The following is a 13,722-nucleotide window of genomic DNA, read 5'->3' on the forward strand; positions in this document are numbered from 1 at the left end:
TGCCTTTTAGTTTTTCTGATGGTTTCCTTTGCTGTGCAGAAGCTTTTTATTTTGATGAGTTCCCAATGTTCGTTTTTGCTTTTGTTTCCCTTGCCTCCTGAGATGTGTTGAGTAAGAAGTAGCTGTGGCCGAGGTCTAAGAGGTTCCTGCCTGCTTCCTCCTCTAGGATTTTGATGGCTTCCCATCTTATGTTTAGGTCTTTCATCCATTTTGAGTTTATCTTTGTGTATGGTGTAAGAAAGTGATTCAGGTTCATTTTTCTGTATGTTGCTGTCCAGTTTTCCCAACACCACTTGCTAAAGAGACTGTTTTTTTCCATTGGACATTCTTTCCTGCTTTGTCAAAGATTAGTTGGCCATATGTTTGTGGGTTCATTTCTGGGTTTTCTATTCTGTTTGATTGATCTGAGTGTCTGTTTTTGTACCAGTACCATACTGTCTTGATGATTACAGCTTTGCAATACATCTTCAAATCCAGGATTGTGCGGCCTCCAGCTTTGGTGTCCTTTTTCAAGATTGCTTTGGCTATTTGGGGTCTTTTCAGGTTCCATACAAATTTTAGGTTTGTCTGTCCTAGCTTTGTGAAGAATGCTGGTGTTATTTTAACAGGGATTGCATTGAATATGTAGATTGCTTTGGGTAGTATCGACATTTTAACAATATTTGTTCTTCCAATCCAGGAGCGTGGAATATTATACCTTTTTTGTGTCTTCTTCTATTTCTTTCATAAACTTTCTATAGTTTTCAGTGTATAGATTTTTTGCCTTTTTGGTTATGTTTATTCCTAGGTATTTTATGGGTTTTGGTGCAATTGTAAGTGGAATAGATTCCTTGATTTCTTTTTCTGTTGCTTCATTGTTGGGGTATAGGAATGCAACCGATTTCTGTGCATTGATTTTATATCGTGCAACTTTGCTGAATTCATGGATCAGTTCTAGCAGTTTTCTGGTGGAATCTTTCTGGTTTTCCAGAAGAGTGTCACATCATCTGCTAAGAGCGAAAGTTTGCCTTCCTCCTTGCCATTATGGATGCATTTTATTCCTTTGTGTTGTCTGATTGCTGAGGCTAAGACTTCTAATATTCTGTTGAATAACAGTGGTGAGAATGAATATCTCTGTCATGTTCTTGAGCTTAAGGGGAAAGCTCTCAGTTTTTCCCCATTGAGGATGATACTTGTGGTGGGTCATAGATGGTTTTTATGATCTTGAGTTATGATCCTTTTATCCCTACTTTCTTCAGGTTTTTTATCAAGAAGGATGCTATATTTTATCAAATGCTTTCTCTGCATCTATTGGGAGGATCATGTCGTTCTTGTCCTTCCTTTTATTGATGTGATGTATCACTTTGATTGTTTTGTGGATATTGAACCAGCCCTGCATCCCAGGTATAAATCCTACTTGGTCGTGGTGAATAATTCTTTTAATATATTGTTGGATCCATTTGGCTAGCATCTTGTTGAGGATTTTTTGCATCCATGTTCATCAGGGAAATTGGTCTATCATTCTCCTTTTTAGTGGGGTCTTTGTCTGGTTTTGGAATCAAGGTAATGCTGGCTTTATAGAATGAGTTTAGAACTTTTCCTTCCATTTCTACTTTTTGGACCAGCTTCAAGAGAATAGATGTTAACTCTTCCTTAAATGTTTTATATAATTCCCCCTGGAAAGCCATCTGACCCTGTACTCTTGTTTTTTGGGGGAGATTTTTGATTACTAATTCAATTTCTTTACTGGTTATGGGTCTGTTCAAATTTTCTATTTCTTCCTGTTTCAGTTTTGGTAGTTTATATGTTTCTAGGAATTTGTCCAGTTCTTCCAGATTGCCCATTTTATTGGCCTATAATTGCTCATAATATTGTTTTATTATCGTTTGTATTTCTGCTGTGTTGATTGTGATCTCTTCTCTTTCATTCTTGATTTTATTTATTTGGGTCCTTTCCTTTTTCTTTTTGATCAGACTGGCTAGGGGGTTATCAATTTTTTTGAATCTTTTAAAGAACCAGCTCCTGATTTTATTGATCTGTTCTACTGGGGTTTTTTGTTTGTTTGTTTGTTTGTTTGCTTTGATAGCATTGATTTCTGCTTTAATCTTTATTGTTTCCTGTCTTCTGCTGGTTTGGAGTTTTATTTGCTATTCTTTTTCCAGCTCTTTAAGGTGTAATATTAGGTTGTGTATCTGAGACATTTCTTCCTTTTTTAGGGAAGCCTGGATTGCTATATACTTCCCTCTTATGACTGCCTTTGCTGTGTCCCAGAGGTTTTGGGCTGTAGTGTTATCATTTTCATTGGATTCCTTGTATTTTTAATTTCCTCTTTAATTTCTTGGTTAGCCCATTCATTCTTCAGTAGGATATTCTTTAGTCTCCAAGTATTTGTTATCTTTCCAAAATTTTTCTTGTGGTTGATTTTGAGTTGCACTGTGGCCTGAAAATGTGCATGTTATGATATCAGTCTTTCTGTACTTGTTGAGGCTGATTTGTGTCCTGTATATGATCTGTTTTAGAGAGCGTTCCATGTACACTGGAGGAGAGGAATGTGTATTCCGCTACTTTTGGACGAAACGTTCTGTGTATATCTGTTATATCCATCCAGTCTGGTATGTTGTTCAAAGCCATTGCTTCCTTGTTGGTTTTCTATTTAGATCATCTCTCCATTTCTGTAAATGAGGAGTTGAAGTCCCCTACTGTTATGGTATTTATTATCAATGAGTTTCTTTATGTTTGTGATTCATTTATTTATTTGGGTATTTCCATGTTTGGAGCATAAAGGCTTATAATGCTTAGATCTTCTTGGTGGGTAGACCTCTTAATTATGATATAATGCCCTTCTTCATCTCTTGTTACAGTCTTTATTTTAAAATCTAGATCATCTGATACAAGTATGGCTACTCTGGCTTTCTTTTGGCAACCATTAGCATGATAGATGGTTTCTATCCCCTTATTTTCAATCTGAAGGTATCTTCAGGTCTAAAATGGGTCCCTTGTAAACAGGATATAAATGGATCTTGTTTTCTTACCTATTCTGTTAACCTATGTCTTTTTATTGAAGCATTTAGTCCATTGATATGTAGAGTGAGTGCTGAAAGATATGATTTTATTGCTATTATGTTGCTTGTACAGTTGGAGTTGGACTTTCTAGGGTGTTCTCTGGTCCTTTCTAGTCTTTGTTGCTTTGGCTTGCTTGCTTGCTTTCTCTCTCTTCCTTCCTTTCTTTCGTTCTTTCTTTCTTCTTCCTTCCTTCCTTCCTTCCTTCCTTCCTTCCTTCCTTCCTTCCTTCCTTCCTTTCTTTTCTTTCTTTTCTTTCTTTCTTTCTTCTCCCTCAGAGCGTCCTCCTTAAGTTTTCTTGCAGGGCTCCTTTGTTGTCACAAACTCCTTTAATTTTTGTTTGTCTGGGAAACTTTTTATCTCTCCTTCCATATTGAATGACAGTCTTTCTGGATAAAGAATTCCTGGCTGCATATTCTTCCAATTCATCACATTGAATGTATCCTGCCACTCCTTGCTGGCCTGCCAAGTTTCTGTGAATAGGTCTGCTGAGAACCTGATCTGTCTTCCCTCGTAGGTTAAGGACTTCCTCCCCCCCCCACCCTTGCTGTTTTCATGATTCTCTCCTTGCCTGAATATTTTGTGAATTTGACTATGATATGCCTTGTTGATAGTTGGTTTTTGTTGAATCTGGATTTTGTTTGCTTTCTGGATTTTTATGTCTGTGTCTTTCCCCAGGTTGGGAAAGTTTTCTACTATGATTTGCTGTTATATACCTTTTACCCCTTTTTCTCTCTCTTCATTCTCTGGGACCCCTATGATTCTGACATTGTTCCTTTATAATGAGTCACTGAGTTCTCTGATTCTTATATTGTGCTCTTTTGCCTTAGTCTCCCTCTTTTCTTCTGCTTCATTATTCTCCATAAGTTTGTCCTCTACATCACTGATTCACTGCATGGTCCTTCCCACCATGCCATACATTTGAGATTGTAGCTCAGTTATAGCATTTTTTATTTCACCCTGACTAGCGTTTACTTCTTTTATTTCCACAGAAAGGAATTCTAATCTATTTTCAACCTCAGCTAGGATTCTTATTACCATGATTCTAAATTCTGTTTCAGACATCTTGCTTGTACTGTGTTGATTAAGTCTTTGGCTGTCATTTCTTCCTATTCTTTCTTTTGGGGTGAAATCCTTTGTTTTGTCATCTTGGAGGAAAAACGAAATTCATAAAGTTAAAAAAAGTTAAAAACAACACAAAAAAAATCAACGGTTCTAGATCCTAGGTGTGTTTTGGTATGGTTGTTGAAAAAACTTGACAGATTAGACAAAAAAGGGAAAGATAAAATTTTTTAAAAAAGGAAAATGTATGAAAAGTTGAAAAAATGGATACAATAAAATAGAATAAATGAAATGGAAGTAATATAGAATTTTAAAAATTTACTAAAACGTTAAATATATAGTAGAAAAAAGTTAAAAATCTTATTAATAAAAATGGAAAATAAAAATAAATTTGTTTCTTTCTGTATTCTAGAATAAGAAAAGAAAAGAAAAAACATTGAATAGATGGACCAGCGAGTACAATCAAATACAATTGAAGTTATATCCAGTTTCCCCTAGAAGTCAAGCTATGAAGCACTTTATAGTCCATAAACTAAGCAGGTGGAGAGACTTGTGGTGTTCCTCAAGAGCGAGGTTGGCCCAGTTGGGCAGGACTTAGTGTAATGGCTCCATTTTCCACTAGATGGTGCTGCTTAGCTTACTGGAGTGGATTGCTTTGGCGATTGTAGACCTGCATATGCATGCGTGGGAGGGTTGAACATGGCGACACACAGCTACCCAGTGTCTAGTATTGGAACTCTGTGTTCTCCACAACCAGCAACCAAGCACCCTTCCTTTTTCTCCGGCTTCTGTCCACTCCCTGCTTCTACACTGTCCGTCACCAAGCCATCAGGCTGCCTGGCGGCACCTCCCTCTTGAGTTTTATCTCAGATGTGCCTATGTTTCCCAACACCTCACTTCTGAGGGACTGTGGCTCTGATGCATTCTGACCCTTTGGGGGAAGGGTCTCACCAAGCAATGGCTGGGTGCGGGTGCCTCCAGGAACATTCAGAAGACCATGCAGCTGCTGATGCCCAGAGACTGCGGCCAGGTGGCAGCCCATCCCAGAAAAAGTTTGTGCAATTGTGTAGCAGCAGCGTTTTAGGGATTATGGAAAATCCCAACCCACATCTGGCACCAGGCTTCACCCTTACCATCCTTGTTCCACCACCAGCAAACGTGGTTGTTTTCCAGGGTCCACTGGGACCTCTGCCTGTGGGGAGGCTGCATGGCCTCTACCAAATGTCCTCCCAGCAGGGGAGCCGCCACTGCCTGTGTGGCCCAAGGACCTTGAGGACCCCACTCCCTGCTCCTGTGGATTTGCCCTTCCCACCAGAGCACCATGAGGTAATGAGCTGTGGAGTTTCAGACTCTGTGCTCCCCCTGTTTATAGTCTTAATGGAATTTAAAACCCTTTCCTTTCTCCTTTCTCCCTTTTTGTTCAGTCCCTGTGGCTGTTTCCACTCTGACTTTTTCTTTCCAGCTGCTTTTGGTGGGGGGTGGGGTGGGGGAGGTGGGGAATGCTTTTCTCACACTCTTCCTTCCTCCTCACCTCCCCTCTCCCATCTCCATCCTCTCTCTGCACTGAGGCTTCTCTCTCCTCCGATTCCCCTCTCTGCGCCGCGTACCTGCCAAGTTCTGTGGTTCAGGTTGTGCAGATTGTTGTGTTAATCCTCAAATCAGTTTTCTAAGTGTGCAAGATAGTTTGGTGTTGATCTGGGTGCATTTAAGGGATGAGAGATGCAAAAAAAACTTCCATGCTTTTCTGCTATTTTGGCCCCTCCCTAGTTATTTGTTGCTTTATTTTGATGATGATGATGATGATGACGATGATGATGGTGATGGTGATGACAATTGGTGAATATGGGGAAATAATTTATCCAAAGAGTGGATGAATGGACAGGAAAGAAGTGATGAGATAAAAGCTAAAAAGAATATGGGAAATTAAAGCTTATGACCTTGGTTAGGATTTGGGAGGCTGAAAGTATTTTGGAAGAAATGAAGTATCCCATAAAAAAATAACAACAAAAAAGAATAAGAGTAGGGGACTGGTGAACTTGAATTGCATGGGTACGCAATGTCAATACATTAAATCCTGAGGTCAGGAAACTTAGGTAATGACTATATCTGGACAATTGTAGGGTTCTGGCAAAAAAAAAAATCTATGTGTATGATCTATTTAAATAAGGCTAAAACTGCACATGTCATGGGGAAAAAAACACCCAAATAAGTACATACTTAAATTATGTACAATAAGAATGAGTTCAGATAGGAAATGAATGCATCTTTACACATATTTTCAACAACTTACCAGGACAGCAGAACTTCGATGTAGCTAGCTAACTACACATTTTCCTTGGTTATTTACTCATCTGATAGCTCAGCAACAGAAAAATTGGCTTTTAACTTCATCTTGCCCAAGGACAACTTTCTCATTCTGAAAGGAATTTTTAGTTCCAATTCATAATAAATACCTCTACTTGTATTTATTTTTATTTTAGAGAACGCCAGTGAATTCTTGGCAGGCAGTGGACTACTAATGAGACACATTGGCTCACAATCCTATCAGTCTTTTAAATTAGCAGTCAAAGAAATTTGGCAAAGAACATAGCTTGCCTTACACAGAGATAGATCTTGTATTCATGGAATTATCCGATACAGATTTTACCATTTCTGGGTTTTTCTAGTATAACATAGAATCTGATATTTTATACAGGCTTCTAGAAGGAACTTTTCTTGGTTTTACTTCTGTTCGGAAACACTTTCAAAGACTTGTTTGAGTTCCCTTAAGCAGGGTCTTTTAGAAGTTCATTTGTATGTGGGATGGTAGGGGTTGATTACCTCTTAAAAGAGGAGTGCCAAAATAAAGTAACCAAAATGATCATTATATTAAATGTTGCTATTTCTTTAGCTAATTCTTACAATAAAAATGTAATATAATTACGCTAGTTCCAACACAATTATAGGATCTTTTAAAAAGACATATTGATTGGCTCCTCAAGGTTATGTGATAATGTAATATGGCAAAAGTGAAATTTATGTAACAAATATCTTCATCTTCCAAAAATGCATTTCCTACCAAGTAGCCCTGTCCTCCTCTGCCCTCTTCATAGGTACAGCATATTCCTTTGGCAAACATTGAATATTCACCTACTGTTCTTTTTGGTGTTCACCGTAGGGAACTTGTAAGATATGGGTGGCTGTTATCCTGGAGAAAGCTTTTCACAAAATGGCAGCTTCCGGAAGCCGTTTCCATTCAGAAGGTCGTGGGAGAGATGATGCAGGCTGACTGAGTCCAAGAACCTAGGGGAAGGTCCCACAGGACCTTGGCTTCATGCAGGATAGAAATCAAAGGAGAGTCAGAAAAAGTGGAAGCAGAGTTTATTGAATTGAGGAAGCGACAGGGAGAGAATAGCAGGCTGAGCATCTGGGAGACTGAAAGGAAAGGAGAATGAGTCTTGTTACTGCTTGGGTGTAGGGGTTGATATTAGAAAAGGGTCTAGGCAAGAGTTCTTCCAGCGACACAGGATAGGGTCCAATCAAAGGCTAGAGTCAGGTGATAATAGGCATTATTTCATAAATTGCTGAAGGCAGGGGTGTGCTGCCAGCATCAGCCAACGTTTGTTTCAAGCTAATGTCCTGGACTATGTTTGGGATCCGGCTCTTCTTAGGTGTTATCAGGTGTTTGGGGCTCATGTAGAGAATGATTAACTTTCTTGTTCCCACCTTGGAGTGAGAACATAGCTTCTTTAGCCTATTCAGAGGCAAAATACAGATCGTGAGTAAATGGGGTCTAGCAGAACACCAGCAGAGAGAACCTTTCTGAAACGGAGTCCCTGCAGCTTCTATCTCAGAGACAGCAGTCATGGGACCCAGGGTTAGAAGCTGCATTGTGTTCCCCTGCAAGGGGTATAGGTTGAGGCCCTAATCCCCAGCACCTCAAAATGTTACTGTATTTGAAGATAGGGCTTGTTTTTTAATTTTTTTAATGTTTTATTTATTTTTGATACTGAGAGAGGCAGGCATGAGAGGGGGAGGGGCAGAGAGAGAAGAGAACACAGAACCGGAAGCAGGCTCCAGGCAATGAGCTGGCTGTCAGCACAGAGCCTGACTCGGGGCTGGAACCCACGAACGTGAGATCTGACCTGAGCCGAAGTCAGAGGCTTAACCGACTGAGCCACCCAGGCACCCCTAAATGTAATTAAGTTAAAATGAACCCATCCTAATCCAATCTGACCGGTGTCCTTATTAAAGAGAAAATTTAGACACACAGAGAAACGCCAGGGATGGATGTACACAGAGGAAAGACCATGAAAACATATGGAGGAGGTGGTCCATTTGCAAGTCAAGGAGAGAGGCCTCAGGACACAAACCTGTCAACACCCTGATCACCCTGATCGTGGACTTCCAGCCTCTGTACTGGGAGATTTTACTTTGTTATGGTACTGTGTTATGGCAGCCCCCACAAACTAATGCACCCAGTTTGTTAACTGACTCACTCAAGATTCTCACCACCATTTTTTGCATTCGACCCTTTCAAATTAAAATTGCAGTGGAGAAAGTTAAATAGGCAAGAAAGGCTTTATTCAAGACTTCTGAAATAAGGGTCGAGCAACTACACTTAAGCCCATTAAAACAAAAAAATAGGGAATTTTTTAAGTCCTGGGGTGAGTGAGTAGAGGAAATTAGGAGGGAGGTTCAACTGTGGGCTGTCCATCATGATGGGTTATTCTGAGTTTGCAAATGTTTTTCTCTGTAATTAGGCCATCTGTGTTTACTAACTGGTCTCCATTATAGTTAGGCTCCTACTCTGCCACTGGGACTGGAAAAGAGGGTTGCTATTCTCCTTCAGTGTTTATATTTTAAACAAATAGTTTTCAGATCCTCAAGAAATTCCTGGATTATAAACCTGACAAAAGGCTGGGGGAAGATTTACATATATTTCAAAGGGGCAGAGAAAGAATTTATAATTTCAAGTTTTCTAAAGTAATTGTTCTAAGGAAAGGGAGGTCAGGAGGCTACAGTTGGAAGAAACCTATCTGAAATTTAGCCAAGCCGAGGGGGACTGGACAGTCATCTTAGTCAACCCATTTTTTATGGAACAGGCTGACCTCTAGCCTGGAAGGCATTGGATCCCCACCATTGATTTGCCTATGTGCTATTGCAGTCTGGTGTCCCCAGAAGCCACTGCTATGGGATGGGATGCATCCATAGTACTGGACTAAGAAATTCCGGTCATTTCACAGAGGCCAAGCAAACACAATCAGAGAGCAGGAAAATATCCCTGTACTATCGCCATTCTGGGCTTCCACAAATGGTGCCTTAGGCTGGATCTCATTAAATCTACATCCCATTTCCCACCTCAAGTCACTCGGAGCCCAGCAATTACCCAGTAAGTGCTTTCCAAAGAGCAAATATAGGATTCATTTCCTTTTAACTTCTCCATCTGTTTCTTTGTTTTAAAATAGCACAGCTTTAAATTGGTGCCACCATTGAAAACAGGTAATGTTCTATTTTCATTCTATTTCCTCTGACAGGAGGTACATAACCTTTGAGAGAAAAATCCCCCCCTTCCTAAAGCCCCAGGAAAGTGAGTGCTGGTGTGAAAGCATCCATGGGGACACAGGAAATTACCATATAGCTGTCCTGTACAAAACACCCAGTGGGGTGCACCCACCGGAGATGCACATTATCATGAACACAATCACAGACTTGAGTACTAGCCCAAGCTAGAATGTAGATGGGCTGTCTTGAGATGCCTAGCAATTTTCCAGGCCTCTCCTAAAGGGTTTTTGGTGAAGTCTCAATGTTTCTTACTAAACCTTGGGGGAACATCAGTTGTTTACAATTCAGAGTAGCTATACAGACCATTTCTTCTTTTCTGAGGTTAAGAAAACAAATGAATTAAGAAGAATAACTTATCTTTCCTGGATGTATCATTTATGGAATTATAAAGATAAAAGGTTTAAGGCTATGATCCTGACCTCTGTGATTACAGGGAAGAAGAAGATGGAGTAACAGGTAGACATAATAGACTTCCAGATATTTGGGGGTTCCTTCTGTTTTACAAGTATCTTCATCACAATCACTGGCTTCCTGTTAGGATAAACGCATTCAAACTTTGCTTTGAATGGCACAGGCTGGCTTTCTACCTTTTGGGTTGATACAGTGTTGCTATTTCCAAGTGTGTTGTAGACAGAAGAGAAAGAAAAGGGTGGAAGAAGCTAGGATCTTGGCGACAGCTCTCTCCCAAGTGCTGTGTGCAGGCTTAGAGCACCAGTGCTGAGGGGCACTCACTCCCACTCCCGCCCCCACCCCACCCCCAAATCCTTACGTATTTTCTCTTTTCCTGTCCAAGTTAACTGGGACTTCCAAATGACCCTTAATTTTTCGTTTACCTTTTCACATGCTTTTCCCATTAAATCATTTTGAAGATACAGGACTGAATGATTGGAAGCATGCATAGCCCTTCACTAATACAACTGAATTTCCTAATCATGAAAAGTACATTGCCTCAAATTCAGATGACAATTTATTTCTCACACAGGCTTGTAGGTCTAAAGGTACAACTTGTGTGTGACAATAATGTTCACTCAACAAATATTCATTGACCATCTCTGATATGCTAGGTGCTCAAGATAGACATGAAAAGAGAGACTGGGCCCCTCCCTCACAGGGCTTCCAGTCTTTCTAGGATAACAAGTAATTAAAAATGAAAGTAATAAAGCTCTAAGATCTTCTGGTGATAGCACATAACCCACACTTGGTTGAATAGAGTTAAATATAGATGAAGGACATGGACAATCTACCAAAGTGACATTTAATCTGAAAACTAAATAGGAGCTAGCCAGATGATATAATGTGGGAAAGGGGTCCTAATAAAAGGAATAGGGCATGAAGGACTAGACTCTAGAAGCAAGAGACAGCCTGGCTTCTGGAGGAAATGCAAGTATTTCACTACGGCTAGAGAAGAGAAAGAGAGAGTGACAGAAACAGAGACAGGGAAAAAGAGATAAATAAGGTAAATGAAGCAAATACAGGGTAGTTTCTAAATAATTGTGTAAATCTCCTCAAAGAGTTTGGGAAATATTCTCAGGCAATAGCACTAATAGAAAAAAGTGATGTGCAGTAAGGCTGCTTCCCAGTGCACAGTGTCACCAAAGAAAATGCCTTTTTCTCGGCACTGATGGGCTCTGATCCAAGAGAGACAGACCCACACATGATCCTCGTCATGCTATCTCTCACTATTATACTGCTAAGTATCCATTCCAGAGGGAAAAATAAATTGGAACATTTCAAGATGTTGTGAATCAGAAAGTTAAGACAAAAGCTAGGTAGATAAAGCAGAAATGGCCCCCACAGGCTATGCTCTCCAGCACACAGCTGGCCTCTGTATAGCCTATCCTCTGTGAAAAAATTAGCTTGCCCACACTCACTGCTGGAACCTGCCATATCTTTTTACAAGTTAGAAAAAGATGTCTCTCCCTCCACTCTGAAGCCACTCAAGGCTTGGGTATAAGGCTTGGCCAGGAGAACAGAGACTGGATTTCACCTCCCAACACAGACCTCCTATGTTCCCCTCAATGTTAAATCTGAATGACCTTAGGCAGAAGACCTGCACACAGCACACACAGTTTGTCTTTTGTTTTGACTTTACCTGTTACATGACCTGAAATAACACTAACCATATGTTAATGTAGAAAAAATAATTGTTCTTTAAAGTAAAGAATTGTTAGCTGATGAAACCATAGATAATTCACTTTACTACAAATTAATGCAGCCATCTTGCCTCTTCCTGGTTGAGAATTGTGCCACAGAGGGAGCAAGAGTTTGAATTAGAGATGAAGGGAAGATGGATTATTCCAAAGCATGGTGGCTTTTAAAGGGAGGGGCAGAGAGAGGAGGGAAATCTAGTAGATTTCTATGAAGTGTTTTATTACAAGGTAGTCTTTAAGTCCTGGGAAAAGAAAATTTAAGCAGTGGTTAAAGAGCACTGAATGGAAAAAAAAATTTTTGAAGTGTCATTCTACAGTTTTATTTACACAACCAGTGAAGGGCATGTTCTTAGAATACCAGCTTTAGTCCTTTTCAAACATATTAATATAAGAAGCCAAATTGTAATGATACAGCAAATGAGGCCACTGGCATTAATACAAGTAGCAAAGGTCCACATCCAGATGGTACTGACATCAGGGAAATCTCCAAAACCAGTTGCTGCATAAGAGTGGTTGCCACTGACGAAAGCTTGAAATAACCTGAAGAAGAAGACAAACAAACTTCGCTGTGTTAAACGTTTTCCTCAGCTGATCCTGCCTCTGACAGCCATGGCCCTCTCTCCCCAGAAGGCAGCCTGAGAGCGGTGCCATGAATCCTACAGCTCAGGGACCTTGTGGCTTGTATTGATTTCCTTTCCCCTTCCAGCTGACCTGGAGGCCTCATCACCATGGCTCGTATTGTTTCTAGGGGCAGTTGTGCTTGGAATTCCAAACAAGTTTACAAGTCTTTGTGTCAACTTGGTGTTACCTCAAGTAGAAATCAAGGAACATTATTTTCTTAAAAGTGACTTCTGTCTAGCATGTCTTCCCATTACATTTCAGGAGATTAGACAAAGCGAGAGTAAAAAACAGAAGATGGAAAAGTTGTCTGGGATCACAGCTTGTGTAAGGCAGCTTTCTTGGTCACCAAATAAACTCAATTTTATAGATATAAGTATGTGCTGATGAATGTCAGGGAGTCACAAGGCACAGATGCAGAGTTGATTACTTCCTACCTGATGTCACTTTCATAGTAGTGTTGGAGGACTTCTTTGAAATTTACATTTTGATAAAAACAAACAATTTCACTTGAATTTCCAGTGAAATTCAAGACTGAGCTCCAATGAGAGACACACCATGAAGTAGTGTGTGCACCAGATGCTAACTGTGTAGCACCTCATTTAATCTTCACAATAACTCTTTAGAGACTATATTTTCAGTAGTCAAATGTGGAAACTGAAGGACAAATCCAAGGTCACCCAGTTCGTAGGTGTTGGATATGAACTCTGTTTTATGTAGCTCCATAAGCTTTGCTTTTTCTGATATACCATTTTCCATGCATGTTTTCCCAGTAATTCTTAAATGTTTACATATGCCAGTTGCAGTTAGCCCCCACTTAATTCTCTTGACAGAACTCCAGAGAACATATGGTTCTTTACCTTTTGTAAATTAAGAAACTGAGATTTAGTAATAGTAAATATATTCTCAAGGTCACACAAGGGGTATGTTATAGATCACATCGAGAATTTAAAACTAAGTATTTTAGAGCCAACTTTAGCTCTTTTCCTACTCCCTCTCAGCTTCCTTTCTCAAGTTGTTTTGTCCTACACTCATCAAAGCTCCTGCCACTTAAACTAGAATTGGCTTTCTATCACTTTTAAAACTTACCTGTCTTTTGACCTTGCTTTCAAAACCATGCTCTTCCTACACTGGTTGAAAAATAATCTTATATATTAATTCATCATCTCTTGTTACTGCCTTTACTTTAAAGTCCAGTTTGTCTGAAATTAGTATGGCTACCCCAGCTTTCTTTTGGCTTCCAGTTGCCTGATAGATATTTCTCCATCCCTTTACTTTCAACCTGTAGGTGTCTTCCGGTCGAAAATGC

Source organism: Suricata suricatta, chromosome 15 (assembly GCF_006229205.1).
Source record: "Suricata suricatta isolate VVHF042 chromosome 15, meerkat_22Aug2017_6uvM2_HiC, whole genome shotgun sequence".
Classification (NCBI taxonomy): domain Eukaryota; kingdom Metazoa; phylum Chordata; class Mammalia; order Carnivora; family Herpestidae; genus Suricata; species Suricata suricatta.